The 24,976-nt window shown below is 44.6% G+C and overlaps 1 protein-coding gene across 2 annotated transcripts in view; it reads right to left on the reverse strand.

Moving 5' to 3' along the window:
- The window catches only part of SNX20 (sorting nexin 20), a 126,511-nt gene that overhangs the window by 96,845 nt on the left and 4,690 nt on the right, over positions 1 to 24,976 (reverse strand). The window contains exons 2-3 of one of the 2 annotated variants that reach the window (XM_086945159.1): positions 20,292 to 20,361; positions 19,629 to 19,817 (exon numbers count right to left, since the gene is read on the reverse strand). The exons of the other annotated variant lie outside the window; for it this stretch is intronic. The gene's annotated coding sequence lies outside the window, so the exon portion shown is untranslated. The remainder of the gene's footprint in view (positions 1 to 19,628; positions 19,818 to 20,291; positions 20,362 to 24,976) is intronic. 2 annotated transcript variants of the gene reach the window in all.

A 24,976-nucleotide genomic window follows, 5' to 3' on the forward strand; every position in this document is an offset into this window, starting at 1 on the left:
CCGAGTTTGTGTATTTGTAAATGTGCACCTGTTCCAATAAAGCAGCCTTTTTCACACTTCATTGGTTTTTTGGTCTGCTCACTCTCCCCCACCCCTCTCTCCCAAGGGGGGCTTGGGGGAGGGCAGCCGACCCCTGGGAGGTCTCCTCCCCCGGGCGGTTTGGGAGATCAGGGTGGGGGCTTCCCTTCTAGCAGATTCCATTTGGGCTCCTTTTGGGCTGGTTTTTAGTTGTATTGTGCGCTGCCTATAAATGGGCGTGTTCCCGTTTTACGGGCACCATTTTGGGCTTTGGTGACCTGGTGGCCGGTTTGATCTTAGATATTTTTGTCCCTCCCTCCCTCCCTGTTTGGGGCTTTTTCTGATTTTATTCATTATTTTGTTTGGCTGCTGTATGGGACATGTGGGCATGGGTTTTTGGCTTTGTTCTTTTGTCGCTTGGGACAGGTGCGTGGCGGTTTGCTATGTTATTGTCAGTTTTGGGCCAGGTTTGGACCCGTTGGTTGTAAAGTAGGACCTTGTTGGGGGATGTTTCATACTGATTGAGGTGGGGTTCGGAGATTATGGGTCGGGGGATATGATCTGTTGGTTTATAATCGGGGATGTGATATTTTGTATTTGATAAGGTGATGTTATAATGTTATTTGGGGTTTGTATGGTTTATGTGTTTGGGTATGTACGGGTGGGGGCGGGTGTGATGGAGGGTGTGGGGTGGGGGCGGGGTTTGGGGTTTTGAAATAAAGACGAACAAATCATTGGTTGTGGTTTAGATTGTGAGGCGGTTGCCGAGTTTGTGTATTTGTAAATGTGCACCTGTTCCAATAAAGCGGCCTTTTTCACACTTCATTGGTTTTTTGGTCTGCTCACTCTCCCCCACCCCTCTCTCCCAAACACTTCCATTATGGGTTCAGTTTGATTGGCATAAATGTACAAGGACCATCTCACTGCATGGGCTGTCCTGATTCTATTACAGGCCCGGAGGCTTCAGATTATGCTTCTCAATCTATACAGCATAAAACAGCAAATGAAAATGTATATTTTCACAAAAAACAGTAAATAAACGTCATTTCCCATGAACACACATGAGCATAGGCACGCCCCCATAGTCCATAAGAACCCCTTGCGTGCTCCCATCATCCTCTTTCTTTGCTGCTCACAAGTCAGAGTTAAGTGCACCTCCCCTCGGGTCCCCTCAACCTGCTTGTGGTTTGGGATACTGTTTGGGGTTTATATTGCTGTGCTTTAATGTTATTGCGGGATTCCCCGCTTATACTTAGGGGTCTTATTGCATGATCGTTGTTATTGTTATTTTGCCTTTTGTCCGAAATTATTGCACTCTCTGACTTTAGTTCCTTTATAATCTCGCTTTGGGCCTATCAGCTTCAGCTGTTATTATTTCCGCTGTGGAGCGTTCGCTTCAAGCATTTATTCAGACGGTGTTTGACCGGCAAGGAGCCGTCACGCTCTTCAGTGGAGCCCGGTACCGGCCGCCTGAGGGCGCCCATGGGCTCCTCTGATACGCCCTGACATTTAGACCGGGTGGCTCTCGGTCGACGCGCGCATCCGAATCGCGGACCAAATTGGGCTGCTTCTGGTAGGTTTTTGGTCGCTTTTGGGCTGCGCGCCTCGACGTGATACCCTGGCTTACAGGAACACGTGCTCACACGTTCCACACACCGACGTGCTCCTTGTTAGATCGCCAGAGATTTGGTTGGAAAATAGTGGTGGCCCAGGGTGTGCACACGCTCAGGAGATCTAAGGGCCGGGGTCACTGGCCTACTTGACTACAGCTTTGCTGAGGGGGTTTGGGTAACGTTTCCGGATTGTTTATTTGTCTAGTGTGCTTTGGGCTGACCCCCCCTTTACCCTCCCAGGTGTGAGACATTCAAGAGTGTTCTCCCTCGTACCGCAAGGTGTATTCCGGCACCATGGAAGATTGGGTACAGTACCCGGACGAAGTAAACGCCGATGGGGAGGAGAATGTTGAAGGACAGCAGGAAGCTGTCTTGGAGGACAATATTGTGGAAGCGTTGGATGCCTCGGTCCAGGCTTCCGTGAACCGAGCCATGGAGACGCAAGTCCCTCAGACAGTGCAACAGGCACTGGCGGTGGCCCTACGCCCTCTACGGAAGCAACTAGAGGGTTTTGCGAAACGCCACGGTTACACCAAAAAGAGAAAAGGGAAGCAGGCAGCCTCTTCTTCTGCCGCCACAGGTTCGGCCGACCAGCAATGGCCGCATTCGCAGTCTTTGGCTTCCCTGACGGCGAAAGGGGCATCGGACCAGCCCCGCGCAAGTGGTAAGGCGAGAACAAAGAGATCGGCACCAATGGACACCAATACCACCACCACTAATACCGATACCGATACGGACACCGACACGTCGGTGGAGCAACCTCCCCCTCCTAAGAAGGCTAAGGTGGTACCTAAAACTGCGGAGGACAAGGTTGCCAAAACCTTCAACTTTGACCCTTCGAATATAGTACATCCGCGGTCTTCGGACTGGGTTCCGCTGCAGGAAGTTTCCGAATATCTTCATGAGAACCTCAGGAAAAGCTTCAACAGGGAAGTCCATAATAGGTTGCGGTCGGAGTGCCCACGCCCTGATATCCCGGATGGTGTGGCGGACACTCCGGAGATAGATGCCAGCATGCTAACCTTCTTGAGAAAATTCTCAAAGGATCCCAAACGGGGATTGGACCGGGCTTGGCGAGGATGCCAGGATAAGATGCTCGATGTGGTGGGGCTCCTGGCGAAAATCTTGGAAATGGCCCTGGTGGCCAAGGAAGGGGTGACACCGGTGGATCCGGACATATTGGCTGGCTGGGCTCAGCGCGCTATTTGTTTGGTGGGCAATGCGAACTGCGCGATCTCTTCCGAGAGGCGCAAGTCCTTGTTACTAAGGATGGACAGTAATCTGACTGACCTCGCCGAAGCTGAACCAGGCCCTCTGGCAGGGGTTTTTTTGTTCGGAGACCGCTTCGTCAAGGACGTCACTAAGTACGTAGGGACCTTCCCCGCCTTGGACAAGGCACAAAGCGGAATCAAGCGAGCCCTAAATCAAGGGGTTTTCAACAGGGCCGGGAGAGGCGGGGTCGCTCGTCAGGCCGTGGGTTCCAGCAAGGCTCCCAAAGAGGAGACTTTGGTCGTGGAGAGTGGGACTCCACCCGCGGTGGCACCTTCTACCCATCCAGGAGGAGGTTCAACAAAGGACGTTTCCAGTCGGGAAACAACAGAGCGAGCTTCAAGTCAAGCCAAAATACCGGTGAGTGTAGCAGATGTCTCCACTTCCATTGGGGGGGGCGCACGCAGCACTGTCTGCCACAGTGGCAAGCCTTGACTCGCGACGCTTGGGTGCTGCAGACCATTCAGGGGTTTCAGCTGGAGTTCTACTCTCACCCAACGCAAGCGTTTCCCCTTCCATCTCTCCATTTTTCTCAACTAGATCACAATTTCATAGACGAAGAGGTGGCAGACTTGCTGAAGAAGGGCGCGATTGCTCGATGTCAGGGAGGCCCTCGCGTTTTCTCCAGCAACGTCTTTATTGTTCAGAAGAAAGGAGGTGGCAACAGGTTAGTGCTCAACCTCAAAGAGTTCAACCAGTACCTGAAGTACAACCATTTCAAAATGGAGGGTATTCATTTGTTAGCAGACTTATTACAAGAAAACGATTGGTTGGTCTGTATGGATCTCAAAGATGCATATCTTTCTATACCGATTTTTCCTCCACACCGCAGGTTCCTGCAGTTTCTTTGGAACGGCCATTGTTACGAGTACTTGGCCCTTCCTTTAGGTCTCTCCTCGGCTCCCTGGTGCTTCACCAAAGAGATGAAACCGGTGGTAGCCTATCTCAGAGAAAGGGGAGTGCGACTGATCATTTATCTGGACGACATTCTGATCATGGCGCAGGATCAGTGCGTCCTACAGCAGCAGTTGATCATGACTACTTCGCTGCTCCAGGACTTGGGGTTCGTGATAAATCTAAAGAAGTCGGTGATGGTCCCGACACAGGTGATAGAATTCCTGGGATTCACAATCAACTCTCAGACAGCGCAACTGTGTCTGCCCCAAGCGAAATTGAGGGATTTGAAGAAGGAAATTGTGAAACTACTGGACAAGCAAATGGTCACACTCAGGTCGCTTGCCAGAGTAATGGGGATATTGGCATCGTCTATTCAGGTGATATTCCCGGGCCCCTTGCATTACAGGGCCCTCCAGCGCCTGAAGATCAAGCATCTTCAGAGGGGACTCTCATACACGGACTCAGTTCCTCTTTCAGAGGAGGTCCGTACCGAGCTTCAGTGGTGGCTAGGCCACGTGGACGCCTGGAACGGCAGGGCGATCTTCGGGTCGCAACCAGAAGTGGTGATAGAGTCAGACGCCAGCAGGTGGGGCTGGGGCGCGCGTTGTGGAGAGGTTTCCACAGGCGGCAGATGGTCGACGCAAGAGCTCGAACTTCACATAAATTGTTTAGAGTTACTAGCGGGGCCGTTCGCGATTCGCACGTTATCCCTGAGGCAGACATCGTGTTGCATTCTCCTCCGCTTGGACAACGTGTCAGCGGTGAGATATATCAACAAGTTGGGTGGCACGAGATCGTCTCTTCTAGTCCAAATAGCTGAAGACTTTTGGCACTATTGCCTCCAGAATCAGATCTCGGTAATAGCAGAATACATACCAGGTCAGGCCAACCAAGTGGCGGACTGGAATTCCAGACATTTGCGGGATTACAGCGATTGGAAACTGCTTCCCCAGGTTTTTCACTGGCTGCAGGCGATTTGGGGTCCTTTTCAGACGGACCTGTTTGCCTCCAGAATGACTTATCAGATTCCCCGGTTCTTCAGCTGGAGACCGGACCCGATGGCGGCAGCGACCGATGCCTTTCTGCAGGATTGGTCGCAAGGGATTCAGTATGCCTTTCCCCCGTTCTTATTGATTCCCAGAGTGATGACTCAGGTGATCAGACAACGGGCGGAAATAGTAATGGTGACTCCGTGGTGGACGTCGCAGGCATGGTTTCCCATGTTGTTACAGTGGAGTCGCGATTATCCGCGGCTACTACCGGACTGGAAGTGGTTGTTGCAGGGCCCTCGTCAGGAGCAACATCCGTTGTTGTTGGAGGGCAGGCTGTTGCTGATGGCATGGAGGCTTTCCGGGAGCAGTGGCAGTTGCCGGGAGTTTTGAGCAAAACTGCAGAGTTCATCAAGCAGGCATGGGCACCTTCCACCAGGAAACGTTATTCCGCAGCCTGGAAGAAGTGGGTGGATTGGTGCGTGGGACGACATCTGGATCCCGTGTTGGAAAAAGCTGCAGACTGTTTAGCGTACCGTTCTGTCAATAATTTTCATTCCGCTATATCGGCGGGGCATGCTCAGGTAGACGGGAAACCGGTAGGCATGCACCCGGTGGTTTGCAAGTTATTGAAAGGAATCATGGTGGCTAATCCTCCCAAGCCCAAGTATACCGGGCTATGGGACGTTTCTTTAGTGATCTCGTTGTTTAACAGTTGGCCGATCAATGCTCTTCTGTCTAGAAAGCAATTGTCAGCGAAATTGGCCATGTTGCTTTGCTTATCGTCTTGCAGAAGGTCTTCAGATGTGAGAGAACTCGACGTAACAGGTAGAGTGTTTACCCCGGAAGGGGTTTCTTTCCATATTACAGGTCGTACTAAAACATTGTCACGACATATTTCTTACAATTCTTTCCCTGATAATGAAAAACTATGTGTGGTCCAATGTTTAAAGGTTTACGAGGAACGTACCAAGGCCTTGCGGCCTCAGGGCTGTACTCAGTTGTTGATTGCGATCCAAAAGCCCTTTAAACCGGTGGCGGCGGCCACTATTGCCAGATGGATTCGCTTTATTATGAAAGAAGCCGGTGTCTTTGGTGCTCATTCTTTGAGAGGCGCTATGGCGTCAAAATCATACGGTTTGGGTTCTACTATCGAAGATATAATGCGTTGTGCAGATTGGTCTTCTGAATCAACGTTTAAAACGTTTTATTGTAAGCCGGTGGGAGATATTACTTCAGTGGTATTTAATCAGCGTTAAACTAGCATAATCTGAAGCCTCCGGTCCTGTAATAGAATCAAAAATTTGCTAGCATTCGCGACAAGAATTTTCAATTCTATTAAGGACACGGAGGCGAGGATTATTCCACCCGGCTTAATGTACAGTATGTAATAAGCTTACCCACCCTATTATTCAGTGATTACGGTGGTGTTATTCCTTTCTTTCAGGATCTGATAAGAAGTCGGATTGAACGACGTCGGATGTCAGGATGTTAACCTGCAGATGTTTCTTCCACTTTGGAGGAATTGTACCTGTTCAAGTTTCGTTGGACTTGTTTGGCCTCAAAGAATGAGGATGATGGGAGCATGCAAGGGGTTCTTATGGACTATGGGGGCGTGCCTATGCTCATGTGTGTTCATGGGAAATGAAGTTTATTTACTGTTTTTTGTGAAAATATACATTTTCATTGGCTGCTGTGTTTTATGCAGTAAAGATTGAGAAGCATAATCCTCGCGTCCGTGTCCTTAATAGAATTGAAAATTCTTGTTGCGAATGCTAGTAAATTTTTGATCCAGCCCTGAAGTTATCCCCGGCCCTATTCAAGCCACAATTCCCTTGAGTGTCCTCAAACAGCCAAGCAGGGTCCACTTGCTCCCCTTTCTCATCGCAGCATCCAACACACGTCAGAAAGTGGTGTAATGCAAAATTTTGGGACCCCTCTGCAGATTGTGACGAGTACCCCATATCTCAAAGATATTCATTGCCCTTGGGCTGAATGGGGTCCCCTTGAAGTGATGGGGGGCCCCTGGAGGGTTCTGAGGCCCCCCTGCGCTCCAGGGGTAGCAGTTGCCTACATTACACCCCTGACGTCGTGGCAAATTTACTAAAAGGTCACACAATGCAGAGCATCTAATGTGGCTGCACTGCATTGCGTGAAAGAGAGAACAGTACCGTGCCATATCTACTAAGATATTGTGCTGTGGCTCTCTCAGTTAGCAATAATGCACTTTAGGCTGACTTGTTTCAAGCACACACTCTTGCAGAATTGTTGAAATGTGTGTGTATGATGTCTAGCATAGATTTTACTAGACATCGAGGACAAAGTACTATGCTTAGACATAGTAACTTTGTATGTGTCCTGTACATTATAGAACACATGCAAGAAATAAACTTTTCTCTAACGTTACAAATGTCTACAGGAGGAGTACGTTTTTGTCACAAAGTCCTGCAAAGATTTTTTAGTAGATAGGGCTTTGCGTTAACATTGTAATTGTATTGTATTGTAATTGCATTTATATAGCACTTACTACCCCTGATGAGGTGTCGAAGTGCTTTTTCAGCGAGTAGCACGCTACTCCGGAACTCATAAAGGATTAGTGTTGAATTAGTATAGAGAAATATGAAATTAAGCTTAGTCAGTTATTTAGATTGAGAAGGATAACGGAGGGATAGAAGAGGGAAAAAGGTTTGCATTTATATAGTGCGTGCTATTCCTGATGAGGTGTTCATGGCTGGTTACATGGAAATGCCCATGTATTACCCATACGAAGCCCCTTTGACACAAAGTACCACAAAGCACTACTTTGTGTTACTTTAGAGCTAATTTTCAGAGAAAGCTAAGAGTTGGAAAGTAACCCCAATTGAAGACTTTGCGCTGGTTTACGTCACCTTTTGCAACATTGTGCTGACTCAAAGCCATGAGAAATCTGGCCCATGGTGTGTTTTCTCTGGGCCCGAACAACAAGCAAATGATAAAATAGCAATATAGCACATGTGCATGGAAAGATTAATGCACGGATGGTCCAATCAGCAGCCTGGTACAGGACGCTACTCTGACTCCCTGCAAGAGCCAAAACAGAAATACCACAGATGAAGAAGGCTGCTGTCTGTCTCTGCAGCAAAGCAATGGGGAAAAACATATTGGGGAAGTTTGCGTTCAGGCTTGACAGTTGGGGATTGGTTAGATGCAGATGTCATAAAAACCAGGGTAGTGTGAATGTGTATATATCGCTTTTGTTTACATACGAAGGAAATGTGGAATCTGGCAAGCCTGTGGTATTTTAAATACTGGGCCAGTATGGTGACGAGAACAACAATTGGGCTTTACATAGGAATTAATATAGAATTGAAGCATGAGAATAACGTTTAATTTGTAGGCAGGGCCGGATAGGCCTTTTACTCCGGCTCTTTTCATGATGGGTTGGAGCTATTTGGACAGGGCCGTCTTTAGGGGGGGTGACCGGTACAGCAACAACTGGCTCTGACTTTGTGGGTGGATGATGTGCTTAGAAATAACTATTTGTTTAAAAGATTTTGAACTTCCTTGTGTGTCAAGCAGTTTTCATGTAGCAATAAAAATGTCATGATAACTGGTGAATAATGGTCCTACTGGTGAGAGATCAGAATTTTGTCTAGAGGAGGGTTTGACTCATAAAGTAGCACACAGGGTTAATGTGCCTGCTGCAAAAAACGTGCACGCTGCAGATCACAGAACTGAGTGTGAGTGAACTACGAGTAGCACTATAAAAAAAATGTATGTCAGAGAGAGGCTATGGAGAGATGAGGTGCACTGTTGGAGAGTGGTAGTGAGGTAATTAATGAAGAAAGAGGTCACAGGGGGAACAAAAGAGATGAAGAGAGAGCTATCAGAGAGGGAGAAGAGAAGGAGGGAGAGGGAATTGATGGGTGGGAAGAGAGCGAGGAGAAGAAGGGAGCGGGGCTGGTTTAGCATTTCTTCCAGGGCTTTTTTTGGTCCCCCAGTCCGACTCTGTGTGTAGGGCAATATGAATTCTAGTATGGCGGTGGTACCTTACATACCTCGATAGTGTAGCCTCTGGCATTGCAAGGTTGCCTTACCTACACTTCCAGTGTATAAACCTCCATTGCCAGACTGGGCAGGTTGGATGCTGCCATCGTGCTTCTACCAATAACCTCTAATGGGTCCACCCTGAACCTGTAAAATAAGCAACGGGCACCAGTTCTGGCACCATGAACACCTGCCTTCTGCAACAACTAGCAGTAGAGGCCTTGTCAGCATTATTGATCACATGTGATAGGAAGGCAATTTGAATGGAGCACTGCCATGTCCAGTCGTCTGGCGTATTAGCTTCACAAAATTAGAAGCACAACATTTTTTATGCTTTTTCAATTGACACATCAATAGTGATGGGATTCATATCCTGCAACAAAATGTAAAGCTCACGGTACCCTTATAGCATAGAATTCAGTATGGGCATTTTCATAGGTAAATGGGGTTTCTCCAGTTGACATCTATTTCCTGGCAACAGGGATAATACATGGAATTGTTTCTGGTGCTGTCCTCTGTAACGACGGAGTGTGGTATATGACATCGGGAATATGAGTAAAGCCTCCCTAAATAGGCTCATTTCCTAGACTTCTGATCTATGTGTCTTTGGAGTGAGTAGTGAAAGTTACTTTGACTAATCTGAGCTTGCATCGGGGCATGTAGATTGGAGTTGTGGTTTGTATGGTGATATTGGCCCACTCCACCCCATGTTTATAAGATTTTGCAGAGAAGTTTGAATCGATTCTCTGGACACCTGGGAGCAACTGGATTTCTTTAAGAGCTTGGGTGATGCGATACGATCTTTTCAGGCATAGTCTAGCCAATTAATGTTTCATTCTCTGGAGTTTAGGGAGGTGCTGCGTGTGTTCCCCCAAACGATTATCTTGCAGTAGTCGACCCATCATAGGACTAGAGTCATGCTGAGTTCAATCCTTTGACTTACCTGGAGGAGTGTAATGATCCTTCTAAGCTTCATGAATATGAGATTGCATTGTTGATGACTATTGTGATCTGTTGTGCAAAGGATAGATCTTTGTTGAACCAAACCCTGAGATTTCTCACTGATAGAATTGTTGGCCTAACTCTATCGGCCACTCCAACTAGTTTATGGTATTACCTAGTACCAGTTATTCTAATTTCAGTTTTTGTCCTGTAAAACGAAGACGATTCTCCTCTCCTGCTCAAAGACATTCAATAGACTTTTCATAATTTTATATGTGAGCTAGAACTGCCTTTAAGCAGAGCAATAAGCACCCTGAACAGTGAAGTGGGCTTCAGATATTCCTAAAATCCTCAATGCAATTCCCCCTATTTACATTGTTTTATCCTCAGCACAAATAATGCTTAAATGTAAATCCAGGAGAGCCTCCGAAGAGTAGCAAGGCTTGGAATTAAAAAAGGAACAATGTGAGAAACCACTGAGTTTTCCAAACACGCCCAGGGGAAAGAATCATTCTTTAAGATTGTAAAAGTCTGACAGGTGCTGCACAACTGCGGTGAGGCAGAAATAAAACACACTTGCTCTAGTCCTGTCCAAAGGTATATTGTTTCTGAGAGACAGTAGTGGATGACATAAAGCAAGCCCAAATACCAACCTTACCTTCTACTCCAGAGGTAACCAGAGTGTGCACATCTATACAAGGGGAATGGCAACTGACATCTAAGGTGTGCAAGATTATGTCACACATGTTCTTGGCAGTAAAGCAGGCAGTTCTTAGTTCTGGCGGACATGTAGGATTCCCACATAACATTCATGGCTACAGAGGAACTCATATGCATTAATATGGAAAAGTTAGCTCACCTCTGTGATGAACCAGAAAATGTGGGGGCCTCTCCGCTGATGCTAAACTCAAAATATTAAAGTACTTATCTGCCAAAAGGGTTTAAAAACTTCAAGACTGGGGTGAATTTGTGGACTTGGAAGAACGGTAAACCATATCACAAAGGCCCTTATTATAAACAGCCGTTTAATTGTGTTGTGCTTGGTAATTGCTATTCAGTGGAGTCCTATTTTTTCAGGCACTATAAATATCAGACCAATTCCCAGGCCACTTATAAGGAGGCTCCGATTAGTGAAGTATTCCAAGACCACCCCATCAGAAGCACAACTACTGGACGGCATGGTGCATGGAATACTAAGACACCCAGGGGAAGAGCCTTCTGGTCATCCTGATGTGATGTTACGATGCGTGATGGGGAAAATATTAGAGAACTGGGGAAGGGGAAAATAGGAAGGGGTGTGTGTTAAGGGCATACACAGAGAGGGAGGATGGACAGGTCACAACTGTTGGGACTCCAAAAATGGAGGAATGTATGATGTTACAACTCAAACAATTACAACGCATGCCTTTACAACACGGCTTTTACATTGCTACTACCATTACAACGCATGATTTTACAACACATGCCATTACAGTGAATTTTTAGAAACTAACATTACAACGCATACCATTACAATGCATACCATTACAGCGCATACCATTACAACGCATAATACTTTTGGGGCAACATTGGGGTAAGTGTTGGATAGTGTAGGGGTAAAAATTACTATTCCTACTCCAGTGAGTGCAACAGTAGGGTAAGTGTTAGATAGTATAGGGGTAAAAATTACTATTGTCACTGCAGTGAGTGCAACAGTAGGGTAAGTGTTGGATAGTGTGGGGGTAAACATACTATCCCCATGTACCCCAAAACCCATACCCACTCTAAAACAAAAAAATCCCTATTACTTGCCTTATAATGCGTTGTAATGGCATGCGTTGTAATGATATGCGTTGTAGTAACATGCGTTGTAAGGGCATGCGTTGTAATGGCATGCGATGTAAAGGCAATTGCGTTGTAACAGCTGCATTGTAAATGTAGTGCATTGTAAAGACTGCGTTGTAATGGTTGTTTACCAAAATAAAGATTACCTGTAAGTAATTGGGCTACTACCTTTCTATCCATTGGCCTCAATTCAGTCATTATTTGTGAGTAAGAGATTGAGTTCTGTCCCATAGAAATATTTAGAATTGTTGGTAAAAGACATGAAACTGGAGGCACCAAATTCACTGAATATCATCTGTTAAAAGACGTGCAATGCCTGGAATTTGACAAGATCCAAGACTCCAAGGCCCCCTGAACCCTTGAATAGTTTCTGCTAAAGGAAGTGAATGCCCCTTCTTTTGTACATTTAGCCTTTCAACTTCCAGGCCAACAGAGACAGTCAGAGAGGAATAGGAAGAGTGGATGACCTGAAAGGAGACATGGAAAGAAGAGAAATCCATGAAGGAAGGATAGCTAGAGCCTGAAGCAGAGAACACCTAGGTCTGTGCAGACAAAAGGGAAATATCCGTATCTCTCTTACTGGCCATTTTAGAAGGAGCCTTGATACTACCGCTTCACCAAAAGTGCCTCCACTCTCCACGCAAACAGACCTCGATACCAGGTGCAGAATTCAGGCAGAAGAGGGCTTTTGTTGGGGGCAAAAAGGTCCAGGTAAAGTGGACCAAATGTCCTACACTCTTTCTGAAATATTTCCTGGTATAACGACTGGTTCTAAGATGGTAGAAAAGGTCTGCTCAGAAGATCTGCTTGTACAATGTCCTACGCTTCGATATATATTGCTGAAATTGCAAGGAGATGAGTCACTGCCCTTGATCCCTGTTGGGCTGATACATCTTTCAAAGTTTTGGAATGGGTAGTGCTTTGATTCTTGGTATATGCAGTATTTGGACAAAATATCGAGCTGTGAATATTGGGTTATAGAAATATTGGAAAAAAACTTTGTGATACCAAAATATCGTGATGCAGAAATATCATTGACAGGAATGTTGATTTTTTTTTCACCTGAGTATTTTTGTTGTTAGGTCTATCGTTGTTAATTCCGTTTTTAATATTATAGTTGCAAAAAAGATAGTTTTTTAATTATCTTAATGTGTTTTAGTTCATATATTGCTTTTATGTTATTATTGTTTTGTACAGTTGTTAATATTTTTAAATATAGTTTCTAATTTTATGTGATATCAAATTTTTTATTTATTTGGTAATAGTTATTTGTAGTGTTGTAGTGGGTTGTTAGGTTTGTAGGGGTATAGGGTGGGAAGTTAACAGAGCAACAAGGACAAGGAAGCGCAACATCCTGTGATTCTGGACAAATCACTTAATCTCCCCGTGCCCAACCAAAAATAAATTTGTCCCAAGTAACGCAACAGGTGCTTGTGTAAAGTTCTCTGATACCCGGTACCCTTAGGTCAAGTTCGCGCTATATAAAGCACTGTAAAAAATAAAAAATAAAAAAAATAACAATTGTACATTAAACGTAAAAAAAAGTTTCTAATTTACTTGTTTATGGACATCAACCAATGGACTTGATGACAAGTATCCAGATTGTCGATCTGGCTCTGCTGCTTGTGAAACGCACAATAACGATGCGCTGGAAATCAGCTAGGCCGCCAGACCCTGAGACATGGAGAGCAGAAGTGGTGCGCTGGGGAAGGGCAGAGGGGGAGACGTTGCAACGCGAAGAGCGTAGGGGACTCAGGAAATCCCCCATATCCCTGGACTGGTATGCTACTCTTGGGGCTTTTGAGTCGGGTAGGGAGGTTGCATCCAATCCATCATCTACCCCTGATTAGGAGATGCAGTGTTAAGCCAGGAATGTGGGATGCCTCCCCTCAGGTTGGTACCGTCATATACACGGGTGAAAGACGACTAGTTTCTAGGTGCAGAGAATGCAAACCCTATGTATACCATATTGTACAGGTCCCCCAATAGTCTGTGTTGTCATAATAACAGTACAGTGGTAGTGCCAGGTGAAGCCATGTAATGCAATTATTAAATAAAATCAAGTAAAGTGCCGGGGGAGGGAGGGTAGGGGTGGAGGGAGTTGTGTTGGTATAATTGGACTGTATTAAAAAGAAAATGTAATCATTGCATACATACTGTTGATATGTTGGGACATTTCACAGAGGCATTTTACTTATGTCAGAAATACTGTATTGATCATTTCCAACTTGCTGCTAATATTTTCAAAAAAAAGTATCCAGATTGTGGACATCTTTTTGGTCCTTGCTCTGAAAATGTGAGAAGGGTTTTCTCACATATTAAATCACAATGAAATCAAAAGCGCTACTGAGATGCTCACCTCTCAGACATGACAGTTGAAGATAAACGAAAGGGAAAGAACTAACCTCTGTGGACCATATAGGTAAACCATTTGTGACACAGCTCTTGTGTTAATAATGTTAAATGCTATATACTCAATGAAGCAGGGTTGAAATACTCCAGTGATGGTGTTTGTAAGTTCCTTCGCCTTCATGTACCCTGAAAGAATCTGTGATGAAAATGCAGTATTATATGATGTGGTCGTGCAACACCATAGTGTAATACACTCACAATACCGGCTTGGGTCCAGTCAGACTTGTTGGTTAATTCTTTTGTTCGAACCTGGATAGCTGTGGCTTTGAAGAGTCAATCTTAAACAAAGTGTCAAGTGCAAAGCATTTAGAAGTACCCAACCAACTGAAAGTAGATCTCGTTTATATGAATTGTAGACACCAAAATGAGCAAAATTGACCAGAAGGTCATTGGGGTATAGTTTTTTAGGTAAAACTTACATCACAGCTTTTAACTCAAAATGTAAACAAGCATTGGCAAATACTGTGATTAGTGGAAACTATGTAAAACTTTTGTAAAATTGTGTTTGGGTATTCTGTCCAGCTTTGGGCTACCAACTCCGGCATGGAGCAGGTCAAGGGGGCCAATAAGGAGTTGTAGGACAGGTACCTTGTCACCAAAGCAGCATCCAGTCCATTTCTAAGCTCAATGGGTGAACCGCCATATACTTCAATGGATTGGCCGTGATGCTCTGGATACAGGATGCTGAAGATGTTGAGGATGATGTGCTGTCAACCTTGCTTCCTGGGGCTGGTCTACAGTTTTGATGGGGCGACATTGACCATGGGGGGGTCAATGTCCCTAGAAGTCCTGATTGGTCCAGCAAAAGTCCAGTTGCCACTGGTCTCCGTACGCAATGAAATCAGCGGTTCCCTTTGGCGGATGATAGTGTCGTTTTTGGGTGACGAAACTGCACTTCAATGATTTTACCAGGTCCAGAGGATTGGGTTGCAACTTTTCAGCATCTGTCTGAGGATGAGTTTTCCCAAAGCTAGGCAACAGTTTGACCCAGCAGGACTCACGGGTGGGGGGAGGCAGGGGGCACGCGGTGTTGGTGGTTTAAGTTTACATTAAAAAAAACTTAACTTTAGTTTGCCGGCCCGGTCCAGTTTGAGTCATCTCTGCTCCACACAGGAAGCAGTGTTACATACATAGGGGTCCCAGTTGGAACAGAATTTAGTACACAAAGGAAATTACTTTTAAAAAAAATCAAGAAAATCGGTATTGTATTTACAGAGAGATGTTTTTAATTCACATCCTCAGCTGTAGATTGGTTACACATACTTTTCTCAAAATAATACAAGTGCCCAAGGGGGGGCAAGGTGAAAGAGGGACAGGGGGGAAGGTAGTGCAGGTAGTGAGGATATAGACAAGTTGCAAAAGAAATCGTGGGTGGTCATTTATACATTTTAGAAATGATACCACAGAGGCATAATCATATTGCCAAACAAATAATTACTCTCAGCCTTCATAATCCTATACCAACAAATTAACACAACCAAAAAATGAGCTGTTGTTATTGGCTAGGCGACAGTAGGATTGTGTCGACGTTTCGACCCCAAGGTTGTAGGCTGATTCTTGCCCTACTGCGGGGTCTTCATCAGGACCAGTGGGGACAGGGTGGTGAAGGGTTTGGGCGGGTACCTAAAAGCCACTTGAGTAGGCGTGGCCCCTTCTATGAACGTGCGGAGGGCCCGAAGGCTCCGGAGAACAAGGAGAGCGTCAACCCGAGGGGACGACCCTGGATGTCCTCTTTATACTCTTAGATATATTCAAACGTTGAGTAGACCCACTCTATGAGCTGTTGGAACTATGGCCGGTATCCGAGCACAAATCACGGATTACTAGGCAGTATCATTCAATGCGCACCTAGTATGGAAAGGCCCTTCGGGCCCGCCGCACGTTCATAGAAGGGGCCACGCCTACTCAAGTGGCTTTTAGGTACCCGCCCAAACCCTTCACCACCCTGTCCCCACTGGTCCTGATGAAGACCCCGCAGTAGGGCAAGAATCAGCCTACAACCTTGGGGTCGAAACGTCGACACAATCCTACTGTCGCCTAGCCAATAACAACAGCTCATTTTTTGGTTGTGTTAATTTGTTGGTATAGGATTATGAAGGCTGAGAGTAATTATTTGTTTGGCAATATGATTATGCCTCTGTGGTATCATTTCTAAAATGTATAAATGACCACCCACGATTTCTTTTGCAACTTGTCTATATCCTCACTACCTGCACTACCTTCCCCCCTGTCCCTCTTTCACCTTGCCCCCCCTTGGGCACTTGTATTATTTTGAGAAAAGTATGTGTAACCAATCTACAACTGAGGATGTGAATTAAAAACATCTCTCTGTAAATACAATACCGATTTTCTTGATTTCTTTAAAAGTAATTTCCTTTGTGTACTAAATTCTGTTCCAACTGGGACCCCTATGTATGTAACACTTGACTACCCAGGTCCCAGTGCCGTTGGGTCAACCCTTTAAACATAACGCCACACAGGAAGCAGGCAGCCTCCCTCCCCTCCCCTAAGCCAATTGCAATGCCGCAATGGCAGCGTTGTGATTGGTTGGGATGCCGACCACCCAGGCGTCTATGGGGAGGCCCTTTTCTCCATTTAGGCTGCATGAAGCCTACATGATTGAAAAGGGAGAGTGCGTATGGCTGGTTTGGTCAGTCTTGGGGCCAACCAAACAGTCAGCGTCCTCAGAGTGGGCAAGCCACTCCTTCCCGGAAGTAGAGCATGACCGCCCACCCGCCAGCGCTCAACCAAACCCTTCTGCTTTCTCGCAGTGCAAGAAACAGAAACATAAAATGGTATGTATGATACCATTTTATGTTTCTGCTTCTTGCAGTGCGAAAAAGCAGTGGGGCGACGCTCCTCCACCCGCATGGAGGAGCCGCCACTGCCAGGCACCACAGACACATCCTCTCTTTGCTAGCCCCGGAACAGCAGGTGCAGTCTGTCTTTATTACAACCTCTTTTTACCAAGCCCAAGGAACAACAGAGAACAGTAAGGCAGTCCTGCTTCAGTCCTTTCTCTAGTGTTGATGTGATCTGAGAACTTGGGGCCTGGGGTGCCACATTTATGCCCAGAAAGTGCCCACGGGGATACAGTGGTTACTAGCCAACAGGCTACCAGACCACCTCCCGCCTGATGATGGCTTTTTCTGGTGTGCCATGTAGCTATCCTAGAGTGCACCACTTGGCCCACTCCCAAGATGGCAAGACCCTTCCCTCGGTGTGTGGAACTTGGTAGCCCCCCCTAGAGGTGTGGCTGCCTGAGGGCTACATGCCCATGGGAAAACCTGTTTCACAACTGTTTTCACCTCTCTTCCCCATCACTAACCTGTACTAGAAAAAAGAGCAGCAGCCCCTCTTGTGTGTAGAAGGTTTTTACTTGTATGGATGACTATGTATCCTATTTTTTAATATACAGCACCCTGCCTTAGGACTCAATAGTGAAGTGAAGTGAAGTGGATACTTATATAGCGCAAAACTGTCACCCTACGGGTATCCTGGCACTTAGAATGAAGAAAGCCAAAGTAACGGCGGAAAAAGCTATCCGTGAGAAGAACTAATGTTTGCTCCTAGGGAACAGCCAGGTTTTCAGGCCGTAATAGGTCTGCTATAGAGGTGACTTATATACTTTAAAAATTGATGTTTGGCTGTTGTCAATATTTTAAATGGCAATGTCAAGTTAGCAGTTTAAAACTGCTCCATGAGTCTGAAGTCGCAGGCTGGAAGACATATTTTGCTTTGTCACACTCAGGACGGCACAACAAGCTCTGAGTACCTCTGGTACTATATACCAGGGACTTATAGGTAAGTTAAGTTATGTCAATTGGGTATAAGAAAATATTACGCTTTTAAGGGTAATGCACTGGTACTAAGGCCTGGTTAACAAGCCTCGGTGTGTAGTAATCAATGTTGAGAGAAAAAGAAGCTATGATCCATTCAGCTTCCAGAGGTTACAATAATAATCATGGGAGAATGGATCACTTGTCCTGTGAAATTAGGGTCTTTGTCAGATTGGAGCCATATAAAAAACCCTCATAAAACGTACACAGGCCGGTGGCGGGATATCATGATTCTCCGCCTAGGTGTAACGTTACAGCATCATCATAGGGTTCTTAGATAGTCTGTATGCTGTCCTCCACCTGGAGGTAGACCAACTGATTTTCCAGTAGTGTCCAGTGAAAAAAGTGCATGTGCTCAGGTGCTGTGAGTTAAAATTCTCGACATCACTATATTGTGCAACAATGTATTCTTAAGAAGGTGATGTAAGAAAATATAAACAAATCAGGTGCGATTGTAGACCCAGTTACCAGTCTACAATACTGTTGGGTCGACATGTTTCAGCCTTTTTGCAAATTCTAAAGGCTTTCTTCAGGACCTAAGTGCTTAGGTAGCTGTTTGCAGCCCCTAATTATAGTGGTTAACTTACCACCAGCATTGTGAATTCAGATCTGTAGTATTTTTACGATATGTTGTTACTTCATTCTTCAGGATTCCGCCGAGCGGTAAATGACCTTGCTCAACACCGACAAGTCACTGACATGTTCTGGCTCTGCGCGGGACGACGCGCAGAGCTAGAACAAGTCAGTGACTATAAGTAGGGGCTGCAACAAGCTACCTAAGCACTTCGGTCCTGAAGAAAGCCTTTAGAATTTGCAAGAAGACTGAAACATGTCGATCCAATAGTTACACCTAGGCGGAGAATCAAGATATACGGCCACTGGCCTGTGTACGTTTTATGAGGGTTTTTTTTAATATGGCTTCAATCTGACAAAGACCCTGATTCCACAGGACAACTGATCCATTCTCCCCATGATTATTATTATAACAAGCCACATTGCCCTATCAGAGTCCAAAACTAGCAGCATCATTCCAAAACTTTGAAAGTAGTCATGCAAAAAGAAGCATTTCCTTACAGAATACTTATAATCGGCAGCAGCCTAAGATAATTTTCAGTGATCAGATGTAGGTGTATCTATGGTAAATTTGGGGGAACCTCTGAGGGTATCCATTTAAAACGGACCCTTAAAAGAAAATTGGATGGGCAAAACAAAGTCACCAATAATTGTAGAATTCAGTCATTTTCATCAAATCCATGGACCTTCCGTTGCACCAATCTGGGGTGGATACTTCACAGTCATAAATCACTGTGTTTGCTACACCTCAGGGTTATCAGATTGATCCAGCGGTTCAACAACAACAGATATTCCACTACCATATACTCACCTGGGCCCATAAACTCACAGTGCGTAAAACCGCTGGTCGGTTAAGTTTGTAATTTCCACAGTGCTCAAGATTCGTTATTTAATACTCCTAACTAACCTTTCACTGATCAAAAATTTCTTTCCTCTGGTCAATGGACCATTAGTTGAACTAGTTGATGGTGGAAATTAACATAAAACTAACTGTTCTTTTACTCAATGTAAATAACCACAGACTCAAGAAAGTTTTAAATCTTTATCTAAATGAATGTTTGTGAAGCAATTCCAAAATACAGTGCAGTCACCGCCACTCATAGCAGAGAAAATTCAATTTATAAAACACCAAGCATATACTTCAGACTCATACAATAATCAATGCTCAGAAAGGGAGGGGACAGAGAGAAAAGGATATCAACACATAACAAGAAAAATATAGTTACCAAGGATGGTGTGAAAGATCAACCCCCTGGCCAAAGGGCTGGTGAGGGTCCCCCTGGGTAGGGCAGGAGACAAAGGTTCCAGGACAGGATTCAGGTCAGGATAGATGACCTCTCTAGAATACCGACGATTGCGCTGCACTCCTCTCTGACACTCTTTTCCTCCTCGAGATTCTTCTGCGATCTTCTGATCTAATCCAATTAAATTAGGATAGAAGGTTCTGCTTTAGGTTCTGCATTTGGTTCAGCATCTCACAGCATCTCTCCAGTGAACAACATCTACTGCAATCTCTGCAATTCTTCATCCGCTTCTCTATTTGACTAACTAACTAAAGCTATCATAATTATACCTTTCGTTCTGCATGTTCCACCCATTAATGTTTAATATCGTAAAAATACGAAAATTGAATGGTCAGGCAAGGGAGGAAGCTCCATAACACCATACTTACGTGTGAATAAAATCAGTTCAACTATTGTTTGCAAACATATCCCCTTAATTTATATTCCTACATTTAGTTCTCATATGTCTTTTACGCCACTTTGCAACATTTTAATAACATTCTGAATACGAGTCTTCAACGTTGAACTCTTCACCATCAGTTCCCATGGTGTAACACTTGTTCTTGGCTCCCTTTCAATAGCGCAGTCATGGCCTACATGGCTTACCTCAGTGGGCATGCGCGGAGTTCACGTCACTCAGCTTAATTCAGTTAGGTGAAAGAGGCCCAAATACGCTCTAGTGATAAAGTAAAAAAGACAAGTATTCATTTCACAAATAAAGTGGTCACACTGTATACCACCCACCTCTACTCTATTCCCCTTTACTTATTAATACTTTTCCCGCATTATCATTAGTAAAATAGCTTGTTTTTGTTTCAAGTAAGCAAATGCCATGCACGCAAGTCTTCAAGACTCCATTTTTGTGTCTTATGCTCATGCGCCAGAATTTCCCTCCAAGCATTAATACGTCATACTACGTAGATGTAGTTGATGCATGTGCAAACTGTTCATCATTTAAAGCGGTATTAGTCTGTCTTCATTGTTATCCGCATTAGTACATATATTTACAAGCTTCCCTAACCGGCGTGTTCAATGTGGTGCATATTAGTTATTTATGACACTATGTTAATTACTTTGTTAGTAAGTTAAATGGGTGGATTGCATCAGAGCAAGTCTCTTTTCCACGAAACCTTACTCCATGCAGATGTTTTCGTCTTTTTAATTCAACCTGGCTGTCAACGTTTCAAGACCATACTGCCAAGTCCTAGACACTCACATACAAGAGTAATTAGACAAATTCACTAAATATAAGTCCATGGGAAAAATCCATTAAAGAAAATCGCAGAGGAGTTGTTTCTTATTTATTTAAATTTTCTTTGCATTGTCAATCAATCAGCATAGAACAACCAGCCAAAACGTTTCAAGACCAAAATGAGGGTGGTGACTGAGAAGTGCTGCAAGCGCCATATTGATAACCATTTCATGGTTTTCCTGAGAGCATTGAGTGGGCTGAAAGAAGCACCATTCTCCGCGTTCCAAGGGAAATATACTAAAAAAGTGTCATTGGAAAGCTGAGAAACTCAGCTTTCCAATAATACCTCCTCTTCCCTGTAAAGTAGCAGGTGATCACAGGAGGATGTGATCGCCTGGCGTTCCCCCTAGACACCAGGGATTTTTTGCTTGAGAGTGGCCCCTTAGATAAGGGCCTGTGTTCCCACTTACAACTCCAAACATCATAAGTCTTTCTCTCCCCCCCAAGGGGGACAGAAGGGGTTGGTTATCCCCAGTCTACCAATAACAATTGCTTTAATTTTTTTAAATAATTAATACTTAAATAAAAGGTATTGTGATTTATAATTGCAATAGCTTAAACTTTGGTAAATAACTTTTGTGAAGTTTATGTTCAGTGTATTGTATTGTGACGAAAATCCAAGAACAATAGTGAAATATTAGGCTCTTTTTGTGACATTTGTAATAAAGCTTGGAACATTGAGAGAACATATTTGAACCAGTTGTTGTTGAATGGTTGCACAGATTGATGCTGTGGTGGCGCTGAGTGATGTTGTGGTTGCGATGAGTGATGCTGTGGTGTTCAGTGAGGCTGTGGTAGCGCATAGTGCTGTTGTGGTGACCATGAGTGATGCCGTGGTGGTGCTGAGTGATGCTGTGGTGATGCGATTGATAAATAGAGTGCAATTATGTGGCGTGTAACTATGGGGCACTAAGTGCTATTTGGAGTATATGTAGCATTGAGTGCAGTGTAATTATGTGGGATGTAATTATGTGGCACTGAGTGGTATTTGGAGTGTATGTTGCGTTGAGAACAGTGTAAATATGTAGCATATACTTACATGGCACTGAGTGGTATTTGGAGTGTATGTTGCATTGAATGCATTGTAATTATGTAGCATATAATTATGTGGCACTGAGTGGAATCGTGTGGAGTGTGTGTTGCATTCAATAGAGTGCAATTATGTGGTGTGTAATTATGTGGCACTGAGTGGTTTTTGGAGTGTATGTTGCATTGAGGTCAGTGTAATTATGTGGCATGTAACTATGTGCCATTGAGTGGTATTTGGAGTGTATGTTTCATTGAGGGCAGTGTAATTATGTGGTGTTTAACTATTGGGCACTGAGTGGTATTTGGAGTGAATGTTGCATGGAGTGCAGTGTAATTATGCGGTGTGTAATTATTTGGCACTGAGTGGTATTTGGAGTGTATGTTGCATCGACCGCAGTGTAATTATGTGGCGTGTAATTATGTGGCACTGAGTGGTATTTGGAGTGTATGTTGCATTCAGTGCAGTGTAATTACGTGGTGGGTAATTATGTGGCACTGAGTAGTATATGGAGTGTATGTTGCATTGAGTGCAGTATAATTATGTGCCGTGTAATTTTGTAGCACTGAGTGGTATTTGGAGTGTATGTCGCATTGAGTCCAGTGTAATTATGTGGCGTGTAAGTATGTGGCACTGAGTGGTATTTGGAGTGTATGTTGCATTGAGCGCAGTGTAAATATGTAGCATATAATTATGTGGAACTGAGTGGTATTGTCTGGAGTGTATGTTGTATTCAGTAGAGTGTAATTATGTGTTGTGTAATTATGTGGCACTGAGTGGTATTGTTTGGAGTGTATGTTGCATTGAGTTCATGTAATTATGTGGCGTTTAATTATGTGGCACTGAGAGGTATTTGGAGTGTATGTTGCATTGAGTGCAGTGTAATTATGTGGTATTTAATTATGTGGCACTGAGTGGTATTTGGAGTGTATTTTGCATTGAGTGCGGTGTAATTATGTGGTGTGTAATTATGTGGCACTGAGTGGTATTGTGTGGAGTGTATGTTGTATTGAGTGCAGTGTAATTATACGGCGGGTAATTATGTGGCACTGAATGGTATTTGGAGTGTATGTTGCATTGAGTGCAGTGTAATTATGTGGCACTGAGTTGTATTTGGTGTGTATGTTGCATTGAGTGCATTGTAATTGTGTGGCGTGTAACTATATGGCACTGAGTGGTATTTGGAGTGTATGTTGCATGGAGTGCAGTGTAATTATGTGGCGTGTAGTTATGTGGCACTGATTGGTATTTGGAGTGTATGTTGCATTGAGTGCAGTGTAATTATGTGGCAATGAGTGGTATTTGGAGTGTATGTTGCATTGAGTGCAGTGTAATTATGTAGCATATAATTATGTGGCACTGAGTGGTATTGTGTGGAGTGTATGTTGTATTCAGTAGAGTGTAATTGTGTGTGAGGGTGCAGAGTGTATGAGGGTGCAGTGTGTGAGGGTCCAGAGTGCGTGAGGGTGCAGAGTGTGAGGGTGCAGAATATGTGAGGGTGCAGAGTGTGTGAGAGTGCAGAGGGTGTAGAGTGTGTGAGGGTGCAGTGTTTCTGAGGGTGCAGAGTGTGTGAGGGTGTCGAGTGTGTGAGTGTGCAGAGTGTGTGAGGATGCAGAGTGTGAAGGTGCAGAGTGTGAGGGTGCAGAGTGTGTGGCCTAAAGTAGTGTGAGGGCGCAGTGTGTGTGGACTAAAGTAGTGTGAGGGTGCAGTGTGTGTGGACTAAAGTAGTGTCACGCATACACACATTCAAATACACATACACTGGTGAAGGCTCGCAGACACACAGAAACAATATGTACATGCTCTCAGACATACACATCAGGTGAAACTTCCCCGAGGCAGTCCTTGACATGCCCTTGTGTGTGAGGTTTTGTTGGTGTTTGGTTGCATCTAGTTCCGTGATGTAGTTGTAGGAGAACAGTGTACAGAATAGGGTCGTTGGGGCAGAATGGTCAGGACAAAATGGACAAGGTGAAAGTGAAGAGAGGGCAAAGAAGGGAGAATGGATTGAGATGCAGATAGAGAACAGAATAAGGAGGGGGAAAAGAAGGAGAGAAGTAATCTGAATAGGTAGAGGGGAAGAATAAGAGAAAGAGATAGGATGGGTGGAGGAGATTCAATAGAAAACCCGGGAGAACAAAGAGGGCAGAGTTAGGGGAGAAGGCAACAATGAAACAGAAGAGGACAGGAAGCGTAACCGAATGGGAGAAGAAATAAGGTTACTAAAACTCAAATTATTCCCATTGCGATTTTCAAGATCTGTTTCTATCTATCTTTTTTTTTTAATAATAAATAAGACTGCAGTTCACTTGGGAATCTTGATTTCCTTGGAAGCCAGTCGAGTGGCTGGAAAGCGACAAAAAAATGGTAGGAAAAGAGTAGTGGGGAAGATGTGTTGTGGCTGCCTGCTGTCCATATGGCGTCGCTGGTCTTTCCTGTGAAGCTTTGTGACTCCGACTTGCTAATTTATGTTAGTAGGAGCGCCCGAGCGGATTCCTTTGAAGTGTTTGAAGTCTGATCCTGGCTGCAAGCAAACCAAATGGTTAGAGATGTGCACGAGCCCACACACATACATTGTAGGCAATCCGCCTTTGGGAGCATTTCTGAAACCCCTACTTAATATCTCGGGCCAAATCATTGCTAAAGCAATGCCTTAGACAAGACCTAAAAAGGGGTTGGTTTTGAGTGGAAAAACGTTATCTTCCCATTTTGCATGTCGAGCCCTTTCCTTATGCGGGTGCAAAGCCCACCCACAGAAGTGGGATACCATTTTCATCAGAAGACATGTGGGAATGCAGAGTGGTAGGACATTTTTTGGGATCCCCACTGATTCCAGAAATTTCCCTCACAAAAATGTGAGAGAAATGTGTGTTTTTAGCCAAAGTTAGAGGTTTGCAAGGGCGTCTGGGTAACAAAACATCACAAGAACCACACATGTCTAAGTTCCATGGACTCCCCCAGCTATCTGGTTATCAGAAATATCTGAGTATGGAAAGTTTCCCTGGGTGACCG

Source organism: Lissotriton vulgaris, chromosome 12, assembly GCF_964263255.1.
Source record: "Lissotriton vulgaris chromosome 12, aLisVul1.2, whole genome shotgun sequence".
Taxonomy (NCBI): domain Eukaryota; kingdom Metazoa; phylum Chordata; class Amphibia; order Caudata; family Salamandridae; genus Lissotriton; species Lissotriton vulgaris.